The sequence below is a fragment of the Cherax quadricarinatus genome, chromosome 87 (assembly GCF_038502225.1).
Source record: "Cherax quadricarinatus isolate ZL_2023a chromosome 87, ASM3850222v1, whole genome shotgun sequence".
Lineage (NCBI taxonomy): Eukaryota > Metazoa > Arthropoda > Malacostraca > Decapoda > Parastacidae > Cherax > Cherax quadricarinatus.
Genome location: NC_091378.1, coordinates 6,777,828 through 6,802,599, shown reverse-complemented (window position 1 = coordinate 6,802,599; position 24,772 = coordinate 6,777,828).

Below are 24,772 nucleotides of genomic sequence, written 5' to 3'. Positions count from 1 at the left end.
ATATATATATATATATATATATATATATGTATATATATATGTATATATATATGTATATATATATATATATGTAATGTAATCTGCCCTATTATACCTGAATAGGGTTTCGAGGATCATCGCCCCTGCGGCCCGGTCTTTGACCAGGCTTCGTGGTGGATCAGGATCTGATCAACCAGGCGGTTACTGCTAGTCGCACGTATGCCATCGTATAAAACACAGCTCGGCTGGTCAGGTACTGACTTTAGATGCCTCTCCAGTGCCTTCTTGAAAACAGCCAGGGGTCTGTTGGTAATCGCCTTTATACCCAAGAAACCCAAAGTAGCCTAACCCACATCTGACCCAACTTAAGTAAAGTAACTCAAAGTAATCTATCCTTAACTAAATCTAACCCACAAAGTATCTTTATAATCGTATTTACATTACTTAGTTCCTGTTGCACAGTGACCTGTGCAACTGTCAGGCATGTATATTTCCGAAACGTTTCGCCTACACGGTAGGCTTCTTCAGTCGAATATGGAGGTGATTAAATATAGAGCCGACGAAAGAAATCTGGAACGATGTTCATCACGTTGTTCAAGACTATGGAGCTGAACACATCTCAAGGCTAAGGGACTGACCACCTGAAAACTACTGCTTCCAGACTGAGGGACTGACCACCTGAAAACTACTGCTTCCAGACTGAGGGACTGACCACCAGAAAACTACTGCTTCCAGACTGAGGGACTGACCACCAGAAAACTACTGCTTCCAGACTGAGGGAGTGACCACCTGAAAACTACTGCTTCCAGACTGAGGGACTGACTACCTCAAAACTACTGCTTCCAGACTGAGGGACTGACCACCTCAAAACTACTGCTTCCAGACTGAGGGACTGACCACCTCAAAACTACTGCTTCCAGACTGAGGGACTGACCACCTCAAAACTACTGCTTCCAGACTGAGGGACTGACCACCAGAAAACTACTACTTCCAGACTGAGGGACTAGCCACCTCAAAACTACTGCTTCCAGACTGAGGGACTGACCACCTCAAAACTACTGCTTCCAGACTGAGGAGGGACTAGCCACCTCAAAACTACTGCTTCCAGACTGAGGGACTGACCACCTCAAAACTACTACTTCCAAACTGAGGGACTGACCACCTGAAAACTACTACTTCCAGACTGAGGGACTGACCACCTCAAAACTACTACTTCCAGACTGAGGGACTGACCACCAGAAAACTACTACTTCCAGACTGAGGGACTGACCACCAGAAAACTACTACTTCCAGACTGAGGGACTAGCCACCTGAAAACTACTACTTCCAGACTGAGGGACTGACCACCTCAAAACTACTACTTCCAAACTGAGGGACTGACCACCTGAAAACTACTACTTCCAGACTGAGGGACTGACCACCTGAAAACTACTACTTCCAGACTGAGGGACTGACCACCTGAAAACTACTACTTCCAGACTGAGGGACTGACCACCTGAAAACTACTACTTCCAGACTGAGGGACTGACCACCAGAAAACTACTACTTCCAAACTGAGGGACTGACCACCTGAAAACTACTACTTCCAGACTGAGGGACTAGCCACCTGAAAACTACTAATTCAAAGATGATGGACTGACAACGTTATCTATACCTCTCCATTATCTCTATATTTATTCACCTCTGTATTAGACTGAAAAAGGCTACTGTGTAGGCGAAACGTTTTGTGACTTATTCACAATACTTAAAAGATTCAATATCATTAACAAAATTAAACTTACTGTGTATAACACCCAGGAGACACTGTATGGGTGTGGATAACGCTGGAACTATTAACTAATCGGAAAGCTGGGAGCTGATTGGCCAGGCGCGCATTTTACCAGATAAATTTAACCTCCTGTAAAAAGATACTTGTTAAATATATCGGCCTCCAGAAAATGATTTGCCCACGAAATAAAAAACAAATTGTGGATAGACTGATTGTTTTATAGAAAAGAAATGGATGAATTTGTAGGAGGACCTGAAGTCAATATTAGCCGTGCTCAGGAGCGTTTAGGTCACTCAGTAGGGTTGATGACCTGAACTGATGTCACACCAGGGGGTAGTAATCGGGGGGGATGTCGTGTCTGCTGGGGAGGGGGTCAAGGGTGCAACTATCTCCTATTGAGCAGTATTTTGTTAAGGGAGAGTTATGTAGCTGTTATTCTGTGAGTGTGCTTATCCCTTGGCACCTCTGGGAAAGTTTACCTTCACCCTGGGAAAGTTTACCTTCACCCTGGGAAAGTTTACATTCCTCCTGGGAAAGTTTACCTTCACCCTGGGAAAGTTTACCATCACCCTGGGAAAGTTTACCATCACCCTGGGAAAGTTTACCATCACCCTGGGAAAGTTTACCATCACCCTGGGAAAGTTTACCTTCACCCTGGGAAAGTTTACCATCACCCTGGGAAAGTTTACCATCACCCTGGGAAAGTTTACCATCACCCTGGGAAAGTTTACCATCACCCTGGGAAAGTTTACCTTCACCCTGGGAAAGTTTACCATCACCCTGGGAAAGTTTACCATCACCCTGGGAAAGTTTACCTTCACCCTGGGAAAGTTTACCATCACCCTGGGAAAGTTTACCATCACCCTGGGAAAGTTTACCATCACCCTGGGAAAGTTTACCATCACCCTGGGAAAGTTTACCATCACCCTGGGAAAGTTTACCATCACCCTGGGAAAGTTTACCATCACCCTGGGAAAGTTTACCCTCCCTTAATAGTTCTACCACATTAGTAGTTACTATTTTTGTCACGTTGGTAGTTACTATTCGATCCACTTCATCTTATTCACACTATACATTAACAAGTTAATAGATTAGAAGAATAAAAGACAATAATCTTCTACTCTGTTTCCTGGGAGTTTCTAATCTACCAGTTACTGTACAGAAAGATCCAATACTTCATTATGGAAATACAGATATCCAGGAAGACATTGTATGAGTCTGGAGCAAGCACTGGCTACCTACACATACATCATACATCTCTTAAGGAAAAGGAATACAGTTGCATTTACTCAGGAATGTATTTAGTTGGGAATGCACTCCCGTAGGAATGCTAAGTGAATGCAGTCTTGTCCGTTGCTCTCTCTCTCTCTCTCTCTCCACTTTGTCGGAAGTCATTTGTCTTCCTCAAGGTTCTTCTCTGTCTGGAAGCAAGTTCCTGCATCAAGTTACTGAAAGGTTCACCTCTTTAAAAATGCATAATTGATATACAGATCGTCCCCGACTTACGTCTGAGTTCCGTTCCGACCGACCGGTCGAAATAGACGAATGTCGGAATTACATTAGCATGGCGTGTAGAAGTCGTACAGCATTCCTTTAACATAAATTTGTCATTATTATCATTTTTTATCAACTTTCTTTATTATCTCACGTTTCATTACTCAAAAACTGACGTTCTTTGTAGGTATCATTCATAACTATTAGTAGACTTCGTATATTTATTTTTCTAATTTATAGTGTTTCGGTCGTATGTGCGGATCAATGTAAGTCGAATAAGTCCGAAGTCGGAGGAGATTTGTAATAAGTAACCATGTTCCATTATAAATTAGATGATACCCTTAATTACCTTGGTAAGACTTTATCACCAGCTGGTAGCTACGTTAAGAAGATATAATGAGTACAAAGCTGTTTTCTACAGCTCGGTTGATAACGTCTGACCCAACTCTTAGGCATGACCTACTTCCATCAGTGGGTCCCGTCCACCTGTGAATATACTTTCAGCTGCTACATCACTCTCCTGGTTCCACTATATGAGAATCCGTCCTCCAGCTTCTGCTTCATATTGATTAAGGCTAAGTTAGGAACTGAAAACCCATCAAGACTGAGGGACTGATTACCTTATCTTCCACTGCCTTAGATGTATTCGGCTCGCACAGAATCTTCCTCACCTCCTGTTGTATGTATTGTGTCCAGTGCTCGCTGGTGTACTCTTCTAGTTTGGTTCTCTGGTAACTTCCCCATTTCCTCCAGTATATATTATGTGTATTGAATTGTCAAGGCCACTAGTGAGCGAGTCTCTCCATAATAAAGATACCCAGGTGTGAATATAATAATGGTATCTTTATTTCGAAACGTTTCGCCTGTATAGTCAGCTTCTTCAGTTGAATACAAAGCAGGCAGCTGAAGTTATTGAGATGTGAAGGATGTAATCAGTCCATCACCCTCAAAGACGTAGTTTTGAGGTGGTCAGTCCCTCGACCTATAGAAGTTCTGCTCCATAGGCTGGAACAGTGTGAAGCTGCAGCAACATACTGCCAGGTGTTAGACGGAGAAAATCTTGAAGATGACAGAAGAGGTTGGGGCCAGTAGGAGAAGTAAAAATTTAATAATTGAGAGGCAGTGTAGCAAACCTACTGAGTAGGTTCCTCTCAAATCCAACCTTTCTCACTCATAACTAGTGGATGTCGAAGATATCCTCTGTACCAAGATTCCGTTGTGTTGCAGTGTTGACAGAATGACTGTGATAATGGTATACAATACCAAGCTGATACGACGCGTGTGTTGCACAGTGTGTGAATACCTGGAGATACCTGGAGAGGGTTTCGGGGGGTCAGTGCCCCCCGCGGCTCCGCCTGAGATCTGTCTGGTGACTTCGAGTCAAATCTACAAAACTTAACAGTGTGTCAAATCGAAATTAAGTTCTACTCTACATCAACCAATAAGTTATCGACAATTAAATCACTCTGAGGATAAATCAGGGAAGAATAAAGACACAATACCGTGACTAGAACAGTACATAAATAACCCGCACATAGGTGAGAGATTGAAGAAGGAACTGGAGGACTTGAAGATAAAGAGTTTATTTAAGAAATTAGAGTTCAGTGGTAAGAAAACTAAAGGGATAATAAGTAAATATTAGAGATAAGAAAAGGGCGATTATAAGAAATAAGGAGAATGTAAGATAAAAGAGTAAGAAAATGAGAGACATGGGAAGACAGTGAGAGACATAGTAAGACAGTGAGATGGGAAGACAGTGAGAGATGGTAAGAAAATGATAGAGAACAAGAAAGATAGCAAGAAAATAGAGAGAGCGTCATTGTGAAAATGAGTGAAATTTAAAAACTGAACGATAGCAGTAAATCTTGACTGAATTATTTAAGCAAAAAAAAAAAATCATATGAAGAATATCCAACTTCTTTAAGGACGATATTCCTGAAAGTTTGAATAACGGGGTCGACCTTATGCTATCTTGTATTTAAATCTTTACAACGTTCGAAAAAACGTTTGGAAAATGCACGGAAATTTTATGAAATAAAACGTCTGAATAAAACATCTGAAAACGTATGAAAAATTGATGAATAAAACGTCTGAATGTTACATGGAAAAAATAATTGGAAATTTGGAATAAAACTTATATTTAAAGCATGAATATTGAAAAAAACGCATTCAGAAACGTTTGAATAAGGCGTATGAGTGTATCTTTCTCTCCTCTCTCTCTCTCTCTCTCTCTCTCTCTCTCTCTCTCTCTCTCCAGATATTCAAGCCTCTCACCTTTAGTATGTGGTCTGTGTTGGTCTCTCACAGCATCCTCAGCATCTCTCGCTTCTCTCCTCTCAGAACATCTAAAGCTCTCCCATCTCAGAACATCCTAAGCATCTCTCGTCTTCTCATCTCTCAGAGCATCTTAACCATCTCTCAGAGCATCCTAAGCTTCTCAGACCATCCTAAGTATCTCGTCTCTCAGAGCATCCTAAGCATCTCTCGTCTCTCGGAACATCCTCAGCATTTCTCGTCTACCTTCCATCTCTAGGGATCCACAGCATCCCTTCATCTTTTTTCTCATTTTAAATTATTTAGCGTTTACCATAATCTCTTCCAGCCTCAATCCACCCCTTCTCTTCTCTCCTCCTCTATCCTCTCCCCCTCTCTTTTCTTCTCCTTTCTCCTCTCTTCTTCCCTCCTCTCCTCTCTCGACTCGTTCCCTCTTCCCACAACTCTGCTTTTATGCCTTCATAATATATTATATTCATGAAGAAGGACCAAACTGTAGTCGAAAGGGTGATACCACGCCTGGGGAATGGGAGGTAATCAGGTTAAATCCGAGGAGAAGGAGGAGGAGGAGGAGGAGGAGAAGGGTAGTTCCAAATCTCTTGGTCAAAAGCTCTTCAACAGTACCAAGTCATTGTACTTGAAGGGGCATGTCATGGAGTTCCTTAACCACGTCAAGACATTTTGGGTATATCAGTAGTGTGCTGTTACCCTCATCTGTTCGATTGTTTTATAGTAAGAATGAAGACTATCTTTCTCAGTCATATTCCATCACACTGGATGGGTTACCCTGTCATATTCCGTCACACAGTGTGGGTTTCCCTGTCATATTCCATCACATTGCATGGGTTACCCTGTCATAATCTATCACACTGGATGGGTTACCCCGTCATATTCCATCACGCAGTATTGGTTTCCCTGTTATATTCCATCACACAGGATGGGTTACATAGTGTGGAAATCTGTCAGCTTAAGCTTGGAGACTCCAATATGGTAGTCAGGATATCGTCAAAAATTCCATTAGGGATTCAGAAGCTAGGGAAGCCTCAAAGGTTTCCCGGTGTCAACAGTGAAGACAAGCTACCTTGTCTTGAGTCGATTTCCGGGATCGCCTGCGTGGCCCGGTCCCAGACCAAGCCTCCCGGTTACTGACTTCAGAAACCAGGCAGTTGGTGCCACCCGTATGCAATTCAGCCTGTGCTCTAAAGCCCAGTTGATCAGGAGCTGACTTTAGGGACTTATCAATTTCTCCCCTTGAAGACAGCCAGAGTTTTGCTGGTAATTCTCTTTATACTCAATAGGAGGATGTTGAAGTCTTGGTCACCTTACACTTACTGAGTTCTCTCTGTGTATTCATCCTGTTCCTTGCTTTTCATTGAAAAAAGAATCACCGTCAGCAAAGTCCTTTGCTTTCATTTTTAGCGATTTAATTGTGTACGTTTGGGTCTAATCCCTCCAAGATTTTCCAGATGTAAATTACAATGTACCTTTCTCGCCTACGTTCCTAGAAGTCCAGTTTAATGGAGTGAAAGTGTTCCCAGTAATTCAGACGTTTGAATATGGATAGGCAGACGTACCTTCGCCTCTTCTGTCGCCAGTATATAATAGAAAGTCTTCATGACTGTGCTTTAGAGTCTTCAAGACTATGATACTCTTCACCAACTCCAAAGCTGAGGGACTGACTACCTCATCTGTTGTATATAGTTATACATTCTTCTCATTATGTCCTTGTATTGATAAATCCACTGGAACATAAGAACATAAAGGAATACTGCAGCAGGCCTGTTGGACCATACTAGGCAGGTCCTTCACAGATCCATCACACTAATAGAATATTTGCCCTAATTGTAAATATTTTCGGTATTATATACCGAAATTATATACTGCAATTTCTCCAACATTAAAAAAGTCACTTGAAGAGAATCTTCATCTGCTCAGAATCTCTTGTTTGGAATGTTTAGTTATCTAGTTCATCTTAGTTATCCCTGAAGGGGGATAGTTACGACGCTGTCTGACTTTTTTTTTTATCTTCCTCTAAGTTTTCGATTTTATTTCGCACATAACTCGAGATCACCTCATCAGATGGGATTGAAATTTTCAACACATGCGTACGGTAACGAGGACCAAATTACTGTAGCAGTTTGGATGTTCACATGCCCTATGATCAGGGTTTCTGAAGGCATTCCCAGCATCCTGGAATGACTCGGATAACTATCCAAATCCACAGCGGTGGAGCTTCTGACACATAAAAAAACTTGCCCAAAAAAACACGTGGGTAAAAAATAGCGAAATTAAAATGTGTATGACCAGATCTGACGATTTCTTGTGGAAAATTGAGTGAAATTTTTATTCTCGTTTAACTACGTTAAATAATTTTCACTTTATCTGAACTGCTGCTTCAATATTTAATGACTGATGCAGCTTAGCGTCAGGATGGTACGTGTTTAGATTTGTTTGCGTACAGACAAATTTGTTGGTGTAAAATATATAAAAAAAATTTGAGTTGTTGGAAAATGTCCCATAATGGGAAAATTTCTTATCTATTTGGCGTCATTAGTGGTTTGGCAACTATCAGTGTTTAGGCATTATCAATGTTTAGGTAACTATCAGTGTTTAGGTAACTACCAGTGTTTAGGCAACTATCAGTGTTTAGGCAACTATCAGTGTTTAGGCAACTATCATTGTTTAGGCAACTATCAGTGTTTAGGCAACTATCAGTGTTTAGGTAACTAGCAGTGTTTAGGTAACTATCAGTGTTTAGGCAACTATCATTGTTTAGGCAACTATCAATGTTTAGGTAACTCAGTGTTCAGGTAACTACCAGTGTTTAGGCAACTGTCAGTGTTTAGGTATCTACCAGTATTTAGGCAACTATCAGTGTTTAGGTAACTATCAGTGTTTAGGCAACTATCAGTGTTTAGGCAACTATCAGTGTTTAGGCAACTATCAGTGTTTAGGTAACTATCAGTGTTTAGGCAACTATCAGTGTTTAGGTAACTACCAGTGTTTAAGCAACTATCAGTGTTTAGGTAACTATCAGTGTTTAGGCAACTATCAGTGTTTAGGCAACTATCAGTGTTTAGGTAACTACCAGTGTTTAGGCAACTATCAGTGTTTTGGTAACTATCAGTGTTTTGGTAACTATCAGTGTTTAGGTAACTATCAGTGTTTAGGTAACTATCAGTGTTTAGGCAACTACCAGTGTTTAGGCAACTACCAGTGTTTAGGCAACTATCAGTGTTTAGGTAACTATCAGTGTTTAGGCAACTACCAGTGTTTAGGTAACTATCAGTGTTTAGGCAACTACCAGTGTTAAGGCAACTACCAGTGTTTAGGCAACTATCAGTGTTTAGGTAACTACCAGTGTTTAGGCAACTTCCAGTGTTTAGGCAACTACCAGTGTTTAGGTAACTATCAGTGTTTAGGCAACTACCAGTGTTTAGGCAACCACCAGTGTTTAGGCAACTATTAGTGTCTAGGTAACTATCAGTGTTTAGGTAACTATCAGTGTTTAGGCAACTACCAGTGTTTAGGCAACTATCAGTGTTTAGGCAACTACCAGTGTTTAGGCAACTATCAGTGTTTAGGCAACTACCAGTGTTTAGGCAACTACCAGTGTTTAGGTAACTATCAGTGTTTAGGTAACTATCAGTGTTTAGGTAACTACCAGTGTTTAGGTAACTATCATTGTTTAGGTAACTACCAGTGTTTAGGCAACTACCAGTGTTTAGGCAACTATCAGTGTTTAGGCAACTACCAGTGTTTAGGCAACTACCAGTGTTTAGGTAACTATCAGTGTTTAGGTAACTACCAGTGTTTAGGCAACTATCAGTGTTTAGGTAACTATCATTGTTTAGGTAACTACCAGTGTTTAGGTAACTACCAGTGTTTAGGTAACTATCAGTGTTTAGGCAACTATCAGTGTTTAGGTATCTATCAGTGTTTAGGTAACTATCATTGTTTAGGTAACTACCAGTGTTTAGGTAACTACCAGTGTTTAGGTAACTATCAGTGTTTAGGTAACTACCAGTGTTTAGGTAACTACCAGTGTTTAGGTATCTATCAGTGTTTAGGTAACTATCAGTGTTTAGGCAACTATCAGTGTTTAGGTAACTACCAGTGTTTAGGTAACTTCCAGTGTTTAGGTAACAGTGTTTATGCAACTACCAGTGTTTTGGTAACTATCAGTGTTTAGGTAACTATCAGTGTTTAGGCAACTATCAGTGTTTAGGTAACTACCAGTGTTTAGGTAACTATCAGTGTTTAGGTAACTATCAGTGTTTAGGCAACTACCAGTGTTTAGGCAACTACCAGTGTTTAGGCAACTACCAGTGTTTAGGCAACTACCAGTGTTTAGGTAACTACCAGTGTTTAGGTAACTACCAGTGTTTAGGTAACTACCAGTGTTTAGGCAACTACCAGTGTTTAGGCAACTACCAGTGTTTAGGCAACTACCAGTGTTTAGGTAACTACCAGTGTTTAGGTAACTACCAGTGTTTAGGCAACTACCAGTGTTTAGGCAACTACCAGTGTTTAGGCAACTACCAGTGTTTAGGTAACTACCAGTGTTTAGGTAACTACCACTGTTTAGGCAACTACCAGTGTTTAGGCAACTACCAGTGTTTAGGCAACTACCAGTGTTTAGGTAACTACCAGTGTTTAGGCAACTACCAGTGTTTAGGTAACTACCAGTGTTTAGGTAACTACCGGTGTTTAGGCAACTACCAGTGTTTAGGTAACTACCAGTGTTTAAGCAACTACCATTGTTTAGGTAACTACCAGTGTTTAGGTAACTACCAGTGTTTAGGTAACTACCAGTGTTTAGGTAACTACCAGTGTTTAGGCAACTACCAGTGTTTAGGCAACTACCAGTGTTTAGGTAACTACCAGTGTTTAGGCAACTACCAGTGTTTAGGTAACTACCAGTGTTTAGGCAACTACCAGTGTTTAGGTAACTACCAGTGTTTAAGCAACTACCATTGTTTAGGTAACTACCAGTGTTTAGGTAACTACCAGTGTTTAGGCAACTACCAGTGTTTAGGTAACTACCAGTGTTTAGGTAACTATCAGTGTTTAGGTAACTACCAGTGTTTAGGCAACTACCAGTGTTTAGGCAACTACCAGTGTTTAGGCAACTACCAGTGTTTAGGTAACTACCAGTGTTTAGGCAACTACCAGTGTTTAGGTAACTATCAGTGTTTAGGTAACTATCAGTGTTTAGGTAACTACCAGTGTTTAGGTAACTACCAGTGTTTAGGTAACTACCAGTGTTTAGGCAACTACCAGTGTTTAGGTAACTATCAGTGTTTAGGCAACTACCAGTGTTTAGGTAACTACCAGTGTTTAGGCAACTACCAGTGTTTAGGTAACTACCAGTGTTTAGGTAACTATCAGTGTTTAGGTAACTACCAGTGTTTAGGTAACTACCAGTGTTTAGGTAACTACCAGTGTTTAGGTAACTACCAGTGTTTAGGTAACTATCAGTGTTTAGGTAACTACCAGTGTTTAGGTAACAGTGTTTAGGTAACTATCAGTGTTTAGGTAACTACCAGTGTTTAGGTAACTACCAGTGTTTAGGCAACTATCAGTGTTTAGGTAACTACCAGTGTTTAGGCAACTATCAGTGTTCAGAACACTAGTGTGGTTTCCTGAACATTAGTTTCAGTTTGCCGAATTTACTAATAAACAGTAATTATTTCAGTATCTAAGGAATGCATCTTCCGATTGGCTTCAGAATGCTCTTGTTGATTTTTTTTATAAGGATAATACCCCTTAAACTGGAAACTTTGGAATATAAATTGGAAAAATTGGAATAAGGTCAATAACTGGCGAATGCCTCCTCTGATAGGCTTCAAACTTTCATAGTTTGCGAACTTTATTTACACACAATTTGTCACTCATTTTTAGCTGTGTCAGTTTCAATTTGCCAATTTTATTAAGCAAATTGTTTGCCATGTAGTAACTAGTGAATGTCTCTTCCGATCAGCTTCAAACCTAAATGCTGGTGTATATTAAAAGAGAATAATTTTGCATTATTTTTGAGTGGGTACCAATTTTCCATTTTTTTTTTCAATTTTAGCAAATTGGATTTTTAAGAAATTCTCAATGATTTTATTTTCTTACAGGTTTGTTGAGATTTTTTTTAAAGGAATATAAATGAGAAGAGAGTGGGGAAAATAAATATCCACTGTTTTATAGTGTTTTATGTTGTTTTAGTGTTGTACGGTGTTTTAGTGTTTTATGTTTTAGTTTTATGGTGTTTATAGTTTTATAGCGTTTTATAGTGTTTTATGGTAGTGTTTTATGGTTTTATAGTGTTTTATGATGTTTTATGCTGTTTTATAGTTTTTTACAATGGCTTAGTGTTTTTTAATGTGTTTTAGTTTAGTGAGGGGAGACTTTACTATTTTTTGGAACATTCTCGGCAGTAATTTCGTTTGCTGTCTCTCAAATTTTCGACTGTTACTCGAGAACGTCTTATTCGATCGGCTTCAAATAAGACGTTCTTTTGATTGAGACATGTGTGCAGTAGTTGAGTATCGGCAAGACAGTGATGGAAAAAAGCATTTTTTTTTTCAGGGTTACCCTGCCTCAGTAGAAGACGGCCGGTGCGTTGGTAAACATAGGTCCTTCCAAGGAATAGCGAAGATCAGGTCAAGCCTCGTGTGGTCTGGTAGGGACAAGCTAATGATTAAGACATGTAAATTCGCCGGTATAGTCGCCCGGCCCGGGCCTTTTCCAAGAGGTGGCCCGGCCTTGGCTCCTTGTCGTGGGAGTGTCTCAGACCAATGTCTGCCATGGGAGGAGGTACAAGTACCTCCTCATTTTCTGGAACCAGCTGTCCCCAGGGTTAGCCGTATTCCCTGCCCCCACGGGGTTTGGAGAGAGAAGCTAGGCATCTTGGGCTGCCACGAACCCTGCCCACACTATGCTCGAAGGGTGTGGCAGCTGCATAGCAGCAGACAATGACTCACGAAATCGTAATGACACGATTGAGTCATGATCCTTGCGGGTCATGACGCTAGCCTTACCTCGTAGCTCATTCTCCTTAACTCAAGAACAAGTGTGTGTGTGTGTGTGTGTGTGTACGTACTGACACTTCCCAGTAAAAAAATGGAAAACAGCCCCTCATATTTTTCTTAGCCAGAATATGTTTTAACCAACTTGTAATTTATTTATCTTCTCAAATTTAAAAATATATATCGCCCACTGGAAAAAAACCTAACACCTCCGTGTTTGAGGTGGGCAAGAATGTAACTTGCTGCTGAACTTTGGTAGCCCAGGTCAAACTTGTTGACAAAAATGCTGGCCACCAGACTGAGGCAGTGACGACGACGACCTTTAAGACGGGGGATCCAACCCCCCACCACTCATCGCCCTGAATGATCCATACAGATTTAGTGCTTCGAATGCATTCTCACTTAAGAACCACCTGCACCCAAGCTGCCTTCACCCAAGCTGCCTTCACCCAAGCTGCAAGCATTATATCAGCTTATACATGTGTAATTTTCTATGATAACACCTTGTAAATAAGGAAGATATGATAACAGGTTTTATTTGTAGTACCTAGCATGAAAACAGCTTATAAACGTTGTAAATAAGATAACAAGATAACATATAAATGAGGAAGATATATGATAGCGGTTTTTCAATGAACTGGATAATATAACACCTTATAATGTAAAAATTAAGATAATAGCAAGATAATAAGATATAAATGAGGTGAATAGTATGATAAAATTTGTTATACAAAGCCTGATAACAGTTTATAAATGCAGATAGTAAGATAACACATAACTGAAGAGGATAAGATAGCTCTTGAATGCGACTAATTTGAGATACCAACTTATGATAACATGATAACAGCATTTAAAAAGTGGTAGATAGCATGGCAACAGCCTTTCATAAGTAGATAGCACAATAAATAACACAAGGGAAATAAGACTTACAAAGGGAGTGTATAGAGTATAGACAGATAACGGGTAATGAAAGACGCACTTAGACATGTATAACGTTAATGAGGTAGTATGATAACTGTTAATATATTAAGTAGATAGATATCAGGTTATGATAGCAACTATACACGGTCAAGGATTTTTAAATTATTAACTAGGGGAGTAAATGTTTAGTAAGTAAACTCTCAGCTAGATATTTTTTTTTTGCGCGGATGTTGGGAGATATTCAACACTTTGTATACTTTGAGGGATATACAATATACCTCTTGATATATTATACATTAAGATGTATTCAACAAGAGATATGAACCTCGTAGTGTACGTGTACAAAATATGTACACAGAATATAAACCTCTTAATGTACCAGTTCAGTCCCTTGATTCTTTGCCAGTCCAATCAGTCCCTTGATACTTTATCAATTCGATCAATCCCTTGATGCTTCACCAGTTGAGTCAGTTCATTGATGCTTCACCAGTTGAGTCAGTTCATTGATGCTTCACCAGTTGAGTCAGTTCATTGATGCTTCACCAGTTGAGTCAGTTCATTGATGCTTCACCAGTTGAGTCAGTTCATTGATGCTTCACCAGTTGAGTCAGTTCATTGATGTTTCACCAGTTGAGTCGATTCATTGATGCTTCACCAGTTGAGTCAGTTCATTGATGCTTCACCAGTCGAATCAGTTCATTGATGCTTCACCAGTTCAGTCAGCTCATTGATACTTCACCAGTCACTTCATTGATGTTTTGCCAATTCAGACAGTCCCTTGATGCTTCACCAGCATCAAGGCTTCAGAGGTCCCACATGCTATTCAAGAATTCTTTCGTTTTGTGTGTTAAGTCTGAGAAGTGGGTGAAGGCTGGGCTTGAACGAATCATCTACAAATGGAGAAAGAAAGAGGATTTGCATGGTGGTAGGAGTGAAGATAGTGGTGGTGTGCGTTTGTTAGATTGTTTGTAGGTGTTGGTAATGGTAGTTGTATTGGGTGGCGGTTATAATAGTGTATATATATATATATATATATATATATATATATATATATATATATATATATATATATATACACTGTGTGTGTGTGTGTGTGTGTGTGTGTGTGTGTGTGTGTGTGTGTGTGTGTGTGTGTGCGTGCGTGCGCGTATCCACCTCTAGTGCAAATTGTGGGGACCCATAGCCTCGGAATAAACAAAAAAAGCTTCTAGGAAAAATATTTGGATGTCTCCTTGAAACCTTTTAAATATTCTACTTCTACCAACCCATCATATTTAACTACACAAATAGGTATATTTCTTTTGTAAATTGGTACAAAAAAGCTTAACGGGTACAAGGGTGGTACAAAGATGGAGTATAGGAAATGTGACGGTTTGTGGATACATTACAAATACACAAACGTGTTTGATAAACAATAGTCATTTCACGTATCTCATTCGTTTCCTCAGAGCTGAGGCGCGTACCCAGGATACAGCAGGCATTACCCCTCTGAACCGCAGAGCTGAGTCGCTGGAACGGAAAACTAGCTGCCCTGGGAACCCTAGTTACCCTGAGAGTCTTTTACCAAGATTCTTAAGGTACTTAGATGCTCCTTTTCCTCATGGGCCAAGGGGTCTCTGAGCCTATGAGAATAAACATATAATGATGGGCAAGTTCACCATGTTTGCTAAACTTTTGGGACACCCTGAAGCTGACAGCTGCCCCTCCTTCCTCCCTGGTGTATTGGAGATAGGTATCAGCCAGTGTGAACGCACAAGTGTAGTCCCACACTACCTGCTTGCCGTCTGTGTAGGCTTGCAAAGTAACTCCATCTGGAGGCTTTCAGCTGCCATGGGATTTACATAGATGGGGCTGCTCCATTATTGCTGGGCACCCACCTGTTACAAGGCTCCTCTTGATGTTAACGTTTTTATGTCTTGCAGTCCTTCTCGAATCGGTCTGTACATGGGGACGCCATTGGTACACCAAGGGAAAACACCGTAAGTGTCCGGGGCCCAAGACTGTTCAACAGCCTCCCATCAAGCATTAGGGGAATTGCCAGTAAGCCCCTGGCTGCCTTCAAGAGAGAGCTGGACAGATACCTAAAGTCAGTGCCGGATCAGCCGGGCTGTGGCTCGTACGTTGGACTGCGTGCGGCCAGCAGTAACAGCCTGGTTGATCAGGCCCTGATCTACCGGGAGGCCTGGTCATGGACCGGGCCGCGGGGGCGTTGATCCCCGGAATAACCTCCAGGTAACCTCCAGGTATGTCTAATACAGTACACACACACATCTTGTGCCCCATACCATACCCTCCCGCCAGCTACTTTCCTTCGTACATCATGTGGAACACTCCCTTGTTATGGGAGTTAAGTGTACCACTCCCTGACTCCTTTCTCCCATTCTCTTTAATTTTATTACCATTTTCTCCAACTTCCATGCCTCTTATTCAGTTACTCAGCTTAGTCTGCATGACAGTGTCTTCCATTGCAGACACTGCAAGGCTCCAGGCGGACATCAACCAAATCTTTCAGTGGGCTGCAGAAAACAATATGAAGTTCAACGATGAGAAATTTCAATTACTCAGATATGGTAAACATGAGGAAATTAAATCTTCATCAGAGTACAAAACAAATTCTGGCCACAAAATAGAGCGAAACACCAACGTCAAAGACTTGGGAGTGATTATGTCGGAGGATCTCACCTTCAAGGACCATAACATTGTATCAATCACATCTGCTAGAAAAATGACAGGATGGATAATGAGAACCTTCAAAACTAGGGAGGCCAAGCCCATGATGACACTCTTCAGGTCACTTGTTCTATCTAGGCTGGAATATTGCTGCACACTAACAGCACCTTTCAAGGCAGGTGAAATTGCCGACCTAGAAAATGTACAGAGAACTTTCACGGCGCTCATAACGGAGATAAAACACCTCAATTGCTGGGAGCGCTTGAGGTTCCTAAACCTGTATTCCCTGGAACGCAGGAGGGAGAGATACATGATTATATACACCTGGAAAATCCTAGAGGGACTAGTACCGAACTTGCACACGAAAATCACTCACTACGAAAGCAAAAGACTTGGCAGACGATGCACCATCCCCCCAATGAAAAGCAGGGGTGTCACTAGCACGTTAAGAGACCATACAATAAGTGTCAGGGGCCCTAGACTGTTCAACTGCCTCCCAGCATACATAAGGGGTATTACCAACAGACCCCTGGCAGTCTTCAAGCTGGCACTGGACAAGCACCTAAAGTCGGTACCTGACCAGCCGGGCTGTGGCTCGTACGTTGGTTTGCGTGCAGCCAGCAGCAACAGCCTGGTTGATCAGGCTCTGATCCACCAGGAGGCCTGGTCACAGACCGGGCCGCGGGGGCGTTGACCCCCGGAACTCTCTCCGGGTAAACTCTAGTCTGTCTTTTATTGTCATCCGTTTTCAATTTTTTTTTTTTTTTTTTTGCTTTTCAGTATTTTTTCTTCTTTCATTATTCTCTATTTCGTATTCTACTCTTTATCCTCGCTTTCATATTCAGCTCATCTTGATTCATTATCTGCTCGTTCTCTCTTTTATCATACTTTTTCACCATCCCCTCTTTCACTATCCCCTCTTTCACCATCCCCTCCTTCACCATCCCCTCTTTCACCATCCCCTCCTTCACCATCCCCTCTTTCACCATCCTCTCTTTCACCATCCCCTCTTTCACCATCCCCTCTTTCACCATCCTCTCTTTCACCATCCTCTCTTTCACCATCCCCTCTTTCACCATCCCCTCTTTCACCATCCCCTCTTTCATCATCTTATTTCCTACCTCCGTTATCTTACCTTCATTATTCATTTCTTGTCATTCCCTGTTTCCCATCCTGTCTCACTTTGTCTCCCCATCGTTCCTTATTCTATCGCGAACACAGGTACAGTTGAAAGGCTTGTAGTTCCTCGTCACGGAACGAACCAAGAATACTGAAAAAAACACGTATTTATTCAGTACCATTATATTCCCAGCAATAATACTTGCAACATATGCAGTAGTGCAACAGAGGTGCAATAATAATAATAATAATAATAATAATAATAATAATAATAATAATAATAATAATAGGGCAATTTTGTCCCCCAGGATGCGACCCATACCAGTCAGCTAACACCCAGGTAACTACTTACTGCTAGGTGAACAGGGACAGCAGGTGTCTTAAGGAAACACGGCCTAATATTTCCACCCGTACCGGGAATCGAAGCACGGACCTCAGTGTGGGAGTTGAGTGCGCTGTTAACCGAGCTGATAGTGTGCAAAGGAGAATTAAAATAAGAGAGAGAGAGAGCAAAAGTGAGTTTGCTCACGGATGTCATCTTTTAACTCAGACAAGAGAGATTAGTTTGTGTTCTCAGTCGTAACGAGTAGCAGGCAGAGTCCAGACTGGTTGTTTAGATATTAAATCCCGTAGCTCGATTGTTAGCGCACTCGACTCTCACACTGAAGTCCGTGGTTCGATCTCCGGTACGGGTGGAAACATTAGGACGTGTTTCCTTAAGACACCTACTGTCCCTGTTCACCTAGCAGTAAAATAGGTACCTGGGTGTTAGTCGACTGGTGTGGGTCGCATCCTGGGGACAAAATTAGCCTAAACTGCCCGAAATGCTCTACATAAGAAGCCTCTTTCCATGCAGTAGTATGTCGTTGATGTCAGCTATGGTCTGTATACCTTGTATCATGTACTGGTAGAAATAAAGATTATTATTATTATTAGGTGGTGTGGAATCAACCCCTCTCCCTGATTGGTTTACGCTTAAAACAGGTAGCCATTCAGAGAGTAGCTGGTGGTTGCTACAACCTAAGATGTGCAGGAAGTAGTGGTGGTATTGTCAGCAACGAATAAGAATGATCGTACTCGGAGTATTCCATGCACTCTCTCTTCCGGTCTTTCATCTCTCCATTCGGTAATTCACCTCACTCTTCATCTCTCTCTTCTTTCCTTGTTATATTCTCTTTTCCGTCTCTCTCTCTCTCTCTCTCTCTCTCTCTCTCTCTCTCTCTCTCTCTCTCTCTCTCTCTCTCTCCCCTTCCCTCCCTTCCTCCCATCATCATACTTTGTCCCCTTCAACCTTCTTTCCTATCCCCTTCACTAGATTCTCCTCCTCGCCTGTCCCTATTTTTCACCCACTCCTCTTTCTTCTCCCCGCATCCATCCACTATCCTCCCTCCTCCCCTAACATCTCTCTTCTGCATCATCCGAACGCTCCATCATTCACGTCAGGAGTTTCCTTTTCCAGGACTGCAGATTTCTTTCCTCCTTTTCAGGTGATGCCAATGGAGTCAAGAATTCATGACAGGGAAAAAACAAGTTCCATCACATAATAGAACAGTGCATGAAAGTCCTTTCCCTAATTAATACCAAACTTACGTCTTATATATATATATATATATATTTTTTTTTATTATTATCACACCGGCCGATTCCCACCAAGGCAGGGTGGCCCGAAAAAGAAAAACTTTCACCATCATTCACTCCATCACTGTCTTGCCAGAAGGGTGCTTTACACTACAGTTTTTAAACTGCAACATTAACACCCCTCCTTCAGAGTGCAGGCACTGTACTTCCCATCTCCAGGACTCAAGTCCGGCCTGCCGGTTTCCCTGAATCCCTTCATAAATGTTACTTTGCTCACACTCCAACAGCACGTCAAGTATTAAAAACCATTTGTCTCCATTCACTCCTATCAAACACGCTCACGCATGCCTGCTGGAAGTCCAAGCCCCTCGCACACAAAACCTCCTTTACCCCCTCCCTCCAACCCTTCCTAGGCCGACCCCTACCCCGCCTTCCTTCCACTACAGACTGATACACTCTTGAAGTCATTCTGTTTCGCTCCATTCTCTCTACATGTCCGAACCACCTCAACAACCCTTCCTCAGCCCTCTGGACAACAGTTTTGGTAATCCCGCACCTCCTCCTAACTTCCAAACTACGAATTCTCTGCATTATATTCACACCACACATTGCCCTCAGACATGACATCTCCACTGCCTCCAGCCTTCTCCTCGCTGCAACATTCATCACCCACGCTTCACACCCATATAAGAGCGTTGGTAAAACTATACTCTCATACATTCCCCTCTTTGCCTCCAAGGACAAAGTTCTTTGTCTCCACAGACTCCTAAGTGCACCACTCACTCTTTTTCCCTCATCAATTCTATGATTCACCTCATCTTTCATAGACCCATCCGCTGACACGTCCACTCCCAAATATCTGAATACGTTCACCTCCTCCATACTCTCTCCCTCCAATCTGATATTCAATCTTTCATCACCTAATCTTTTTGTTATCCTCATAACCTTACTCTTTCCTGTATTCACCTTTAATTTTCTTCTTTTGCACACCCTACCAAATTCATCCACCAATCTCTGCAACTTCTCTTCAGAATCTCCCAAGAGCACAGTGTCATCAGCAAAGAGCAGCTGTGACAACTCCCACTTTGTGTGTGATTCTTTATCTTTTAACTCCACGCCTCTTGCCAAGACCCTCGCATTTACTTCTCTTACAACCCCATCTATAAATATATTAAACAACCACGGTGACATCACACATCCTTGTCTAAGGCCTACTTTTACTGGGAAAAAATTTCCCTCTTTCCTACATACTCTAACTTGAGCCTCGCTATCCTCGTAAAAACTCTTCACTGCTTTCAGTAACCTACCTCCTACACCATACACTTGCAACATCTGCCACATTGCCCCCCTATCCACCCTGTCATACGCCTTTTCCAAATCCATAAATGCCACAAAGACCTCTTTAGCCTTATCTAAATACTGTTCACTTATATGTTTCACTGTAAACACCTGGTCCACACACCCCCTACCTTTCCTAAAGCCTCCTTGTTCATCTGCTATCCTATTCTCCGTCTTACTCTTAATTCTTTCAATTATAACTCTACCATACACTTTACCAGGTACACTCAACAGACTTATCCCCCTATAATTTTTGCACTCGCTTTTATCCCCTTTGCCTTTATACAAAGGAACTATGCATGCTCTCTGCCAATCCCTAGGTACCTTACCCTCTTCCATACATTTATTAAATAATTGCACCAACCACTCCAAAACTATATCCCCACCTGCTTTTAACATTTCTATCTTTATCCCATCAATCCCGGCTGCCTTACCCCCTTTCATTTTACCTACTGCCTCACGAACTTCCCCCACACTCACAACTGGCTCTTCCTCACTCCTACAAGATGTTATTCCTCCTTGCCCTATACACGAAATCACAGCTTCCCTATCTTCATCAACATTTAACAATTCCTCAAAATATTCCTTCCATCTTCCCAATACCTCTAACTCTCCATTTAATAACTCTCCTCTCCTATTTTTAACTGACAAATCCATTTGTTCTCTAGGCTTTCTTAACTTGTTAATCTCACTCCAAAACTTTTTCTTATTTTCAACAAAATTTGTTGATAACATCTCACCCACTCTCTCATTTGCTCTCTTTTTACATTGCTTCACCACTCTCTTAACTTCTCTCTTTTTCTCCATATACTCTTCCCTCCTTGCATCACTTCTACTTTGTAAAAACTTCTCATATGCTAACTTTTTCTCCCTTACTACTCTCTTTACATCATCATTCCACCAATCGCTCCTCTTCCCTCCTGCACCCACTTTCCTGTAACCACAAACTTCTGCTGACCACTCTAACACTACATTTTTAAACCTACCCCATACCTCTTCGACCCCATTGCCTATGCTGTCATTAGCCCATCTATCCTCCAATAGCTGTTTATATCTTACCCTAACTGCCTCCTCTTTTAGTTTATAAACCTTTACCTCTCTCTTCCCTGATGCTTCTATTCTCCTTGTATCCCATCTACCTTTTACTCTCAGTGTAGCTACAACTAGAAAGTGATCTGATATATCTGTGGCCCCTCTATAAACATGTACATCCTGAAGTCTACTCAACAGTCTTTTATCTACCAATACATAATCCAACAAACTACTGTCATTTCGCCCTACATCATATCGTGTATACTTATTTATCCTCTTCTTCTTAAAATATGTATTACCTATAACTAAACCCCTTTCTATACAAAGTTCAATCAAAGGGCTCCCATTATCATTTACACCTGGCACCCCAAACTTACCTACCACACCCTCTCTAAAAGTTTCTCCTACTTTAGCATTCAAGTCCCCTACCACAATTACTCTCTCACTTGGTTCAAAGGCTCCTATACATTCACTTAACATCTCCCAAAATCTCTCTCTCTCCTCTGCATTCCTCTCTTCTCCAGGTGCATACACGCTTATTATGACCCACTTCTCGCATCCAACCTTTACTTTAATCCACATAATTCTTGAATTTACACATTCATATTCTCTTTTCTCCTTCCATAACTGATCATTTAACATTACTGCTACCCCTTCCTTTGCTCTAACTCTCTCAGATACTCCAGATTTAATCCCATTTATTTCCCCCCACTGAAACTCTCCTACCCCCTTCAGCTTTGTTTCGCTTAGGGCCAGGACATCCAACTTCTTTTCATTCATAACATCAGCAATCATCTGTTTCTTGTCATCCGCACTACATCCACGCACATTTAAGCAACCCAGTTTTATAAAGTTTTTCTTCTTCTCTTTTTTAGTAATTGTATACAGGAGAAGGGGTTACTAGCCCATTGCTCCCGGCATTTTAGTCGCCTCATACGACACGCATGGCTTACGGAGGAAAGATTCTTTTCCACTTCCCCATGGACAATAGAAGAAATAAAAAAGAACAAGAGCTATTTAGAAAAAGGAGAAAAACCTAGATGTATGTATATATATATATGCATGTGCGTGTCTATGAAGTGTGACCAAAGTGTAAGTAGGAGTAGCAAGATATCCCTGTTATCTTAGCGTGTTTATGAGACAGATAAAGAAACCAGCAATCCTACCATCATGCAAAACAGTTACAGGTTTTTGTTTCACAGTCATCTGGCAGGACGGTAGTACTTCCCTGGGTGGTTGCTGTCTACCAACCTACTACCTATATATATATATATATATATATATATATATATATATATATATATATATATATATATATATATATATATATATATATATATATAAGTAGTCATTTTTTCCTCTGGGGGGCTCCTTCCGGTTTAGGGCCTTCCTCTGGGAGGCTCCTTCCGGTTTAGGCCTTCCACTGGGCGGTGTATCCGGTCTAGGACCAGCAGCTGGAGGGTCACCTTTTCACACCTAGGTGTTACTTCCGGTTTTGACCATGACCTCGCCCTCGAGACTACCTCACCCTTGACCCCCCCAACCAATACCCCCACCCCCACGACCCCCCCCCCCGCCTCGCGACCCCGCCGTCGCGCCGCGCGCCCGCCCGCCCGCGCGCCCGCCGCGCGCCCGCCCGCGCGCCCCCGCCCGCGCGCCCGCCCGCGCGCCCGCCGCGCGCCCGCCCGCGCGCCCCGCCCGCGCGCCCGCCCGCGCGTGCGCCCGCGCCCTTCGCCACCCCCGCCCGCGCCTTCTGCAGCGTCGTCCGGATCGCCCCCGCGCCTCAAATTTTTTTCCGATTTTTTTCGAATTTTTTTGAATTTCATTTTCTTGTGCTCTCCATCTCCTCGGATCAAGGTTTTTGGATTCCCCCCTATGGGGTTTTTCGAAATTCTCCATCTCCTCAGATCAAATTTTTTGGGTACCCCTCCTTTCACCCCCATCCCCAAACAATTTCTCGAAATCAAATTCTCCATCTCCTTGGATCAAGTTTTTTTTTGGGTACCCCTCCTTTCACCCCAAATTTTCTCGACAATACCATGACTCCATCTCCTCGGATCAAGTTTTTTGGATCCCCCCTATGGGGTTTTCGAAATTCTCCATCTCCTTGGATCAAATTTTTGGATTACCCCTCCCACTTTCACCCCAAATTTTCTCGACAATACCATGACTCCATCTCCTCAGATCAAATTTTTAAGGTTCCCCCTCCCACTTTCACCCCACAATCCCAAAAATTTCTCGATAATACAATTTTTTGGATCCCCCCTATGGGGTTTTCGAAATTCTCCATCTCCTTGGATCAAATTTTTGGATTACCCCTCCCACTTTCACCCCAAATTTTCTCGACAATACCATGACTCCATCTCCTCAGATCAAATTTTTAAGGTTCCCCCTCCCACTTTCACCCCCCCAATCCCAAAAATTTCTCGATAATACAAGTTTTTGGATTCCCCCCCCTATGGGGGTTTTGAATTTCTTATGATCACCTTGGATCAAATTTTTGGATTACCCCTCCCACTTTCACCCACCCCAACCTCAAATTTTTCTCGATAATACCAAGTTTTTGGATTCCCTCCTATGGGGTTTTCGAAATTCCTCGGATCAAAGTTTTTGGAATCCCCCCTCTGGGGGTAAGCATTCAAAATAGACTCCTCCTATGGGGGCATGCTTACTACAGGTCTAAACATCTTCCCCTTATTATTTTAAAATGAACTAAAAGTTTCCTCTCATTAAGTCAAATGAACTAAGAAGGGTGTTTACTCGGCGGTCAGTGACGTCACGCGCACACAGGTTGAATCAGGTCGCCCCCTATGTCAGTGACGTCACGTGATGACCGCGCACACAGGTTGAATCTTGTCTACCCTTTTACCCACCCTCCCAAACCCTCACACTCCAACCAACACCTCACAATTTTCACTCATAACCCCCAATTTTTCTCGTTTTAACCCTTTTAGTTCATTAAAGTTAATAAGGGGACACATGCATCAGAAAGTCACCACATCGCTTACATCCACTTTCGTTAAATTCACTACTCACAATTTTACATATTACGAAGTTAAATACGCACTTTTACTTTGAACATCTTCAAAACACTCTCATAAATCATTTGAATACTCACAAAAAATACCTTTATACATTTCCAAACAACACTGAAATACTCCAAAAAACATCATTCGAACACCCCCAAATCACCTCTGAATACTCCCAGAACACCTTCATAAATACTCTTGCACATCATTTGAACACCTTCATAAGTACTCTCATAATCATTTGTACACCTTCAAAAAACACCTTTGAATACTCACATAAACACCCTTGAACACCTTCAAAACACCTTCAAAGCACTCTCATAATCATTTGAACACACTCAAAACACCTTTGAATAACCTCAAAACACCTTTGAACACCTTCAAAACACCCTTGAACACCTTCAAAACACCCTTGAACACCTTCAAAAACAACATTTGAACACACTCAAAACACCTTTGAACATTTCCAAAACACTATTTGAGTACTCCCAAATAAGATTTTACATCTCTAATTTATCTGCACTTTCATTAAATTACAACTCATCCCCTCAGTC